The 9,829-nt window shown below is 38.5% G+C and overlaps 1 pseudogene; it reads left to right on the top strand.

Moving 5' to 3' along the window:
- The first annotated feature begins 4,572 nt into the window (after nt 1–4,572).
- LOC125472772 lies at nt 4,573–9,200 on the top strand (annotated as a pseudogene).
- The last annotated feature ends 629 nt before the right edge of the window (nt 9,201–9,829 follow it).

Raw genomic sequence — 9,829 nt, 5'->3', positions numbered from 1 at the left:
GCCTTACGCATCACTTGTTGGCAGCATCATGTATGCTCAAGTATGCACAAGGCCTGATCTAGGGTTTGCAGTTAGTGTTCTAGGTCGTTTTCAGTCTAATCCCGGTACTTCTCACTGGACTGCAGCAAAGAAAGTACTAAGGTACTTAAAAAGAACAAGGAACCTTGCACTGGTATACCAGGAGGTTGAAAGGTTGGAAATTGTGGCTTATTCCGACTCAGACTTGGCAGGCTGCATTGATGACAGAAAGTATACGAGTGGATATGTTTTTCTCTTTGCTGTTGGTGCAATTTCGTGGAAAAGCTCCAAGCAAAAGGTGATTGCCTCTTCAACTATGGAGGCTGAGTTTATTGGTTGCTACACTGCCACCAAACAAGCAATCTGGTTGAAGAACCTTATTATGGGACTGAAGGTTGTAGACTCAGTTGAGAAACCGATAACTATCAAATACTTTATCGCCGAGCTGTGACTTAAGCCAACTGGCAATGTCGCGATCAGTGTTTCCCTATGTCTCCTCCTTCATGGGAACAACAACAAAGATTCAAACTTTAATCAAAACCGAGACCAAACGAAACTAAACAAAGCACATTCGAGGCCATTAATTAACCAAGCAATTCACAAGGACTCACTATTAGAGAATAGGATTCCACATCGGTCATGTAACAAAATAATACACAATTACTATATGAGTGTTTCCATCACTAATACCATCGAGATCTTTTGTCATAAAACCTAGTACCTATTAATAGGTGGTTAAGTTTGAACAATATTGATTATATTAATGGTAGACCATGTCACTCGCGGCCTCGGCAGTGTCGAAAGCATTAATCCCATTTTCAACTGCGTAGAGAATCTCGTGAGCTTTTATCTCAGTGTTTTGCTCACTGAAAGTCATGGTTTGGAGAGTGATTTCGCTAATTACATGGTTCGAGTCATCAAGCTTCCTGTATTGCAACGAGGTATTAAGGTCTTGCTTGGCATCGAAGGTGAAGGTTGCTTTGATGATAGAGCTCCTCTGCCGCCGGAAGCTTCTGGCTCTACTTTTACGAGGTGACCACGGTGCTGCTGCCGCTGCATGGTTGCAGAGAAAGGCGGTGGAGCACAAAGCCATGGCGACGGATCAGAATTTCTTGCTCCGTTGCTAACTTATCGAAATCCAACTGCTGCAAAAGATCAATGCAGCTCTATGAGAAGTGTGTGACTCTGGTGATCTTAACTGAGTGGTAGTAGTTGGGCATGTGGGTCGGACCCTTACAAATCCACACCCACTACCATCGTCGCCATCACACACACACACATATATTTTTTATTTTTTTTAAAATTTTTTGAATGAAACAATAGCGTTAGTAAGTTAAATGTTAGATTAGTCACTGATGGGGTTTGAACCCACGCCGTCATGCAAAGGCACAACACCTTTCCACCACAGTGGTAAATGACCACTTGCATTAAAAGTTCCGTTGCCGGAAAACTCGTCGTCTCCTTATATAAATGGTGAGATATGCGTGTTAAAAGATTAATAACTTAAAAATTAAAATTTTCTACCACTTACATAAAAATACGTGATGTACCATCTGTATTTTTGCCACAACTAAAAATTTCTCCATCACAACCATGCTCACCACCTTCGATGCCCCATATCTTTGTCGCCACTATCTCCCCCAATCTACCATGCCACCACATTTATGTTGCCATCAGCCCAACTCCCACCATCGTCAGTGCCCCACCATTACCAATGACACCACCGTTGCACGGGCAATCATCCACCATCTTAAAGACCAGCACCGCATTTGTCAAGTGTCATTTCTCTCGTTTGTAGATTGATGAATTTAGATGTACAGTAGATTTTGTATTTGAATTACATTGTAATTAAGGCGATTAAAATTTATGGATTTATAACTTCATTAAAATTCCAATTATGCACTAGTCAAACAAGAAACTTCACAAATTCCAGAAATTTATGTCTGTTGTAAATATCATTTAAAATGTGGTTGTCCATTTCTACACCAATATATAGTATGTCAATAGTTTATGGCACATTTACATAAAGGTAACCCGAATCAAAAAGTAAAATTGAACTTTGATTATAGGATATTCTTGTGTTAAACAAATGTTGAAGAATTAAACGTTTGATGGGACCATGCAAATTTTAAAATCTGAATTCAAAATTTGAAGGAATTGGATTCCCTACAATTTAGAGGAAAAAGGTAAGCATGGCATCATATGCATCTCTCCTACGTCTCAACGCACACTATAAAGGTGCCAACAATAAAAGAAACAGGTTGGCATCAGGATAGACAGCCCAACCATGTCGACGTCCACCAAAAGGGAAGATATCCGCAAGCAAATGTAATTTAGCACTTAAACAAGTCAAATCTTGTACTGTCAACAAGTTTTACAAAGATCAGTTAAACAAATGAAACAAACTGACAGCAGGCAGCAGACATACATCTAACTTATGGTGTCCTCTAACTTACATGCGATCCAAATTCCCAAAGGGTTTTATAAGTGTCCTATGAAGAATTGGAAGCCTTAAATGTCACGCCTCGATCCCGACATATGTCTAGGATTGACACGTGACGTTATTAAGTATTTGTATATGTAACATACCCCACCTCCGTGATATGTACAAAGCACAACTCAAGTTTCGAATTTTGTAGTAATTTTCGTATACTTTATGGCTGCATCTAACCTTCTCGTTAAACTGCCTACATACCCTAAGAAGAGATCAAGCCATTCGTAGTTCGTCATTCACTATACTCCGACGTTTATCATATTACGTTCAAGCCGAAAAGCATAGCATTCCTCAATCAATTATTAGAACTTAACAAGCATGGAATTACTAGGTTCAGGGCTACTAACAAACCCACATGACATTTAAGATTTCCATTCCATCCATCATATAACTCACTATGTTTTCAACATGATACCTCCATCCACAGCATGTAACAACCAATGAAGCACATAATTATTCTCAAGCCACATTGATCAACTCATATAGTCATAAACACAATCATATTCGTCATTCCGCAATCACGTCAATTAATCAATTCCATGAATCAAAGATGCACAATTTAACAGTTGACTATGTTAATCAATCAATGAGATTACGTATCATTTCATGAATTTAATTAAAGAACTCTACATAATTCCCTACTTGGATTGTGAGTAATAACATGGTAAATCTAATTTATACTCTTAAGGTCTATTGTGGGTAATTCCCATTCACTCGAATCAAGGGTTCTAGACTAACTTATGAAAATAAGTAGGAGCAAGGATTTTGAACCACTCAACGGAATCAGATTACCAAGCGATCTCTCGTAATCTACTCAGACCTGTCACTTGTACAATTAGTGCCTACACTAGGAAAATGGTGCATCGGCCAACAAGAACTCGAATAAGCTGCGAAGCTTGGGTGAGTGACAATAATACAATGTATGTGATAATAAATAAAAAAAGACCATCGATCAGAGTTTATAAATCTCAATTATAAATTCATACTTTTGAAATCATAGTCAAGTCTTTAAAAACTCCAAAGGAGTCACCCAGACATCCAACGGCTCTTCTAATTCAAATCACAAAGATTCTCAAAAACTATCATTCATAAATGCATTAAAAACTAGGGCTAAAGGGATGCAATTCGGCCAAAGCCTACATAAGTAACCAAAGAGGAAGTGGCCCCCCCATAGCGGATTAACCCAGCAGAGCCACCCCTGAGAAGGTAACCAAATAGGTAATGACCCCCCATCGCGAATTAACCAAGCAAAGTCACACCTACAAAACTGTTAGGCAGTGATCACTCATTGCAGATTAACCAAGCATGATCACCCCTAAGTATGTATAGCTATAAGGATCGCCCATCATGGATTAACCAAGCATGATCCATAAATAGTATGGTCCCCCATTGTGGATTAACCAAGCAGGACTATGGTCCCCTATCGCGGATTAACCAAGTAGGACCACCTCTGAGAAGGTAACCAAGTAGGTAGTGACCCCCCATTACGGATTAACCAAGCAGGGTTGCACCAACGAAACTGCTAGGCAGTGATCACCCATCGCGGATTAACCAAGCATGATCACCCCTAAGTATGTATGGCCATAAGGATCACCCATTGCGGATTAACCAAGCATAATCCATAAATAGTATGGTCCCCCATCGCAGATTAACCAAGCATGACCACCCACGTACCACTACTACATTGTGCAAACTCGGTGTCACCTAGCCCTGTGACACTAGGGTAACAGTCCTCTACTAGCCCTCACATTTCTTAACATTTCAAATATATATTTTAAAACACAATTCATAAACATTTCAATAAGCAAGTCACATAACATTTCATAAAGTAAATCGATGGCAACTTTATAAAAACAAGGCTTTTTAGCCAAAATGGTCCCTGAAATTTGCATAACACATAACTTTGATCCTTGAGATTTTAAATCAATAGAAATGGTCCTTGAGATTGTCCACCATCCATAATTTTGGTCATTCCGTTAAAAAGCTCCGTTAAGTTAAGGGTATTTTTGTAAAACCAAATTCTCCACTTTCTTTTTCACCATTTTTCTCTCATTTCTCTTATAACAGCTGGGATTTTACTTTCTGAGTCCCTAAAATTTCCTGAGAAAATTGTTTTCTCTTCGGCTGCTCGTTCTTCTCCATCCAGCAGCCCGCCGGAATCATCGGATTCAGCTGCGGATTGGAATCGCTGCCATCCCAAATGAAGCTCTCCAAATTCTCTTACTGCTTAGTCTCCCATAAATTCGACGATATCCCACAAAGCAGCGACTCTGTTCTATACATCGATGATAGCAGCGCCGACGAACCCCCCATTTCTTCGACCAGAAGAAATGAAACAAAAGCTCAGAGCTCGATCTACACGCTGTTTCAAAAAAAACCCAGGTCATTCAAACTCTGCATTTTGCGAATACTACTACATAATGCTAAAAAAAATCATTGTGGGCAAGAAGCACGTGAAGTTTTCGTACAAGTTTCTGGTCCTTGGAGCAAATACCAATGGCAGGACGATCGTGGATTCCGGATCGACCATCACGTTTATGGAGAAGTCGGTTTTCGAAGCCGTGGCGCAAGGGTTTGAGTCACATATGGCAAATTACACGAGAGGAAAAGACTTGGAAACCAAAACGGGATTGAGAACCTGTTCCGATATTTTGAAAGAGGAAAAATTGGAGTTTCTGGAATTGGTTTTCTAGTTCAAAGGGGGTGCTAAGATGGAGCTGCCATTAACGAATTACTTTTCGCTGGTTTCGAGCTCGGGGTTGTATGCTTAACAATTGTTAGTGATGGGGTTATTGGTCCAGAGAGTAATGGTGGACCTTTGGGGAATTATCAGCAGCAGAAAGTAATGTCAGACTCAACCTTTTTGCGCAGAGAACTCAAATGGCTTATGGAGGACTCAATCAAAGAACCCAAAAACGTCAATAACAACGACGGAAGCGTTAGGCTAAGGCTGGAAATTGAGGAGCTTTATATGTTGTGGAAGCAGAGGGTTGAGGAGAAGAGGCCCTTTTCAGTATGTTGTCGGGTGCGAGCATTGGAGGGACTTGCTGTTGTGTGTTGAATAAGGGGTTTTGATTCTGAGGCCAGAGACTGAGCTCATTGTTGATTTGGTGGGGATGTGGTTTTGGGGAATGAAAGGTTGAAGGAGGGGTTGTGGGTTGATCTTACAAAAATACCCTCAACTTAACGGAGTTTTTTAACAGAATGACCAAAATTATGGATGGTGGACAATCTCATGGAGCATTTCTATTGATTTTAAATCTCAGGGACCAAAGTTATATGCTATACAAATATGAGGGACCATTTTGGCTAAAAAGCCTAAAAACAATTATTTAGCATAAAACATAATTTAGAAATTCATGCTGTATCCACAAAGTATACTAGCACAAGAAGGTTTTAGGGTAATAACAATATCACGCATATATTAAAGTCACTCACTGAGATAAGCCCGCAAAGCCTCATTGAGTCTCTAGTAATACTAATTTTGGCATTTCAAACGGTTCGAGACATGTTGACCTAAAGTCAACTCTCAATAAACTGTGGGGTCCACAATCCTAGCAATTCAATCCGGAAGATCAGCACATCGTACTTTGGATCCTTAACTTCCTAAGGTCCTCATTATGCTCATAGAATAACATATTAAAATCTCAGCGCGATCTGACAGTCGGATCTTCGTCAATTATTAAAATTAGGTGGCGGTCAACAATTAGTTTTACAAACTTAGAAATCCAATTTGGGAAGATCCGTTAGTCGGATTCCCAATCCATCAGTTCTGAACATCCTCAAATATTACGTTCTACAACAAATTAAAGTTTGGTAACGATCCAACGGTCAACTAGGTGGTCAATTATGAAACTATATTAAAACATTAAAATTTCACTACACGGATGTAAAATATGGAATCGGGATATCAAAATTAGCCTAGAAAGGTTAGGTGAGATCACAGCCCATATGCCATCGCCATGCGCCGCAGCACGCAGTGGTCGAACGCTTCGACTTGTCGGAAAATTCAACTATTTCCAAAAATTACTGAATTTCACAGAAATGTAGAGTAGGTCAAGGGGAATAATTTTCATACCTGGACCAAAGCCTAGTTCGGCCGGGAAACACCTTAAATCACCCTCGATCCTTTGGTAACCCTAGAATTGGGTGCTCTTGATTCGACTCCAAACAAGCTCCGACGCCATAACCCAGCCCTAGGCTTTGTTCCTGGACTTAAGAGAAGTTGAAAATGGGTGGTGGTCGACGGTGAGGCTTTCAAAATTGGCCGATTGCCGCCTTTGAACCCGTTGCACCCACCGTGTGTGTTTCACAAAATCAAGGCCAACTCCCATATTTTTTTTGTGGAAGTGGGAGAATAGAGGTTGGGGGTGGAGTGTACAGGTGACGGCTGAGGGAAATTCGCCAGAAAAATGGACAAAAATCGATGAAAACAGTCCCCAGGAACCGGGTCAAAATCGGGTCTGAAACGGGTCAAGAGAGATGATTTGGATTAGGTGGTTTTCTCTCCCTCATTTCCCCTCCTTACTCTGTTTTCTGATTGGCCCTCACGCTTCATCCTTTCTCTCATTTCTCTTCTCTTTTTTCCATCACAGCCACACACGTGGCTTTATCTCAGCTGTTCATTTTCCAACAAATTTGGAGCCTTCTAGATTAATAACTAAAGGACCATTTTACCCTCAACTTCAATCGTTTATAACTCCAAATTACGTTCTGTATACGCCCACGCATTTGTATCGATACGTACTATCCAAATATGTAAAGAAATTTGAAAAATCATGAAAACATCAAATACATTCTGTTTAATACAATAGGCCCACTTTTGTCATTTTACTTGTAAAAAAAAAAAATATACGCTGTAACTATGAAAGTGTCGAAACTAAGAATATGAATACGAAATACGAGATATATAATTTTAAATAGTGAAATCCAGGGAAGGGATTTCACATCAAATGTAGCAATATCACAGTAATTTTCAGTTATTGTCTAGAAAAAAACGGTTAAAATACCAATTGGAGGAAAAAGAAACCCTAGACCCAGCTTGTACTATTATTATGTTCGACATTAACAATTGATTTTTAGATCTTTGATCATTTGGATCCGCTTATAATTTTATATGAAGATTAAATTAGTCATCTATGCTGGATTTTCATTTTAGCTAACGTCTCGAAACAACTGCACGCAAGTCTTGGTACCTAACATAAAACATATGGTGCCTCAAACAAAACTCTAAAAGGCTCAATGAGTCAATTTTAAAGTTTGCTTGAAAGAAAAGAATGGTGTTTAAATAATCTATACTGTCTATTAATATAAGCCACTTTGTCAACCAAAAAAGAATAAAAAGACAATTAGTCCTTTACTTACAATTTAATAAAAACACAACATAAAATCATAGGCAGAAATGTAAATTTGCACAAAAAAAAAAGTTTGTTGTTTTTTTCCTTCCATGACCTGCATAGAACCATAATTTTATTCCTTCACCTTCTCTCTCCCACTTTCTACTTTTTCTGTTTTCTTTATTTTAATTTCATTTTTTTTAAACATACATTGTGTGTGCCTTTTATCTACTCAAGGTATGCTACTCTGATATTTGCAACCTCGTTGAGCCACAGATTACCCCTGGATAAGTTGATGTGGCATTATGATTTGAAAGGTTTATTCTTAGTAAAAAGTGCTTATAAGTTGCTTTCAATTTGTGTAATAAGGCTTCTACTTCGCACCCAAGTTCTATTGGTGTCTCTATGTGGAAAGCTCTTTGGAAATCCAATGTCCCTAGTAAAGTGAAAATGTGTGCTTGGAGGGCTTGTCTTCATATCCTGCCTACCCGTGCTAATTTGGAGAAAAAAGGAATGGCGGTGGACAATATTTGTCTTCTTTGTAGTTCCTCTTCGGAGTCAGCGGTATACATGTTCAATGAGTGTCCATTTGCATCAACAGTTTTTTTCTCCTTACATTTAAATTTGGGTTCAAGGCCTCCGGTACAATCCTCGGTGTGATTGGATGTCTTCATGTGTGGAGTATTTATCCACAAATCAGTTAGCTTTGCTGTTAATTCTCATTCACGCTATATGGCGTGCTAGGAACTCTTTGCTCAGGGATAGTAAAGTGAAAACCCGGCTCTAGTTAGTCATTTCTCTAAGCTTTAATTGGATGAATTCATCAGGGCTAAACTTGTCTCGGCTCTCGCTCGCTACACGTTCCGTCATGCTGGTGTCCCATTCCGTCTGGGTAGGTGAAAATCAATGTGGATAGTTCCTTTCTTTCTATTACGAATCTAGGACGTATAGGTGCGGTATTTCATGACAAAGCTGGTAGCTATGCTGGAGGTTTCGTTTGTCAAATATCCCCTTCATCGAAGCCCACGATGATGGAACTACTTGCTGTCTGTGATGGTGTTTAATGGGCTTTGCAACAGAACTTGCGGTGAATTATTGTGGAAAGCAATTCTTTGCAGGTTGTTCAAGCTATTGGAAGCCTAAAGCAAGGGTCTTTGCACATGGATTTATTTGTGGAAGACATTCGAGCTAGTTTGCAGGGCTATGAGGATTCACAAGTTTGTTATGTTCACCGTACCGCCAATGTCGTGACACATCATATGCCCAAGTTGGCTATTTCTTCTACCTCTGATTTTTGTTGGTTTTAGGAGCCTCCAGACTTGATTGTGGGGGCCCTCTTAGAATCTATATGAGATTTTTTCTATCTTAATAAACCACTACTGTTTCAACTCAAAAAAAAAAAAAAAAAACAAAAAAAACATTTAAACGAACTAATTTTTGTTATACAATATATTTCGATATACTTTGTCTTCTTTATTTAGGTACATTAAATTCATTATAACACAATTCGGTGCATACTTTAGGTATACACATTTCAGTACATACATTTTGATACAAATATTTAGGTACATTAATTTAATATAATATATTTTGGTGCATACATTTTGGTACACACATTTAGGTATATTAATTCAATATAATACATTTTGGTGCCTATATTTTAGTGCATACATTTTGGTACATATATTTTGGTACTAACATTTAGGTACATTAATTTAATATAATACATCTCGAAATTAACATTTAGGTACATTAATTGTGTCTTCAAGTTTGAAGAATGTTAAATAAAATTAATAAATTAATAAAACTTTTTTTGGTAAAAAAATAAATTAAAATGTGTATATTAATAAATTTAAATATTTTAATAGGAGACATTGAATAAAATAGTACCAATGTTATAAAAGACGCTAGGCGCTAGTCAGGTGGCGAGCTGAAGCCTAGCGCCTAAGCGGACTATGCAGATTTAAGTAAATCTATTATA

The sequence above is a fragment of a genome, unplaced genomic scaffold (genome assembly GCF_019419815.1).
Source record: "Pyrus x bretschneideri cultivar Hongxiangsu unplaced genomic scaffold, Pyrus_bretschneideri_v1 Contig73, whole genome shotgun sequence".
Taxonomy (NCBI): domain Eukaryota; kingdom Viridiplantae; phylum Streptophyta; class Magnoliopsida; order Rosales; family Rosaceae; genus Pyrus; species Pyrus x bretschneideri.
Note: the sequence above shows the minus strand (reverse complement) of the source record. Positions and strands in the feature narration are given on the sequence as shown.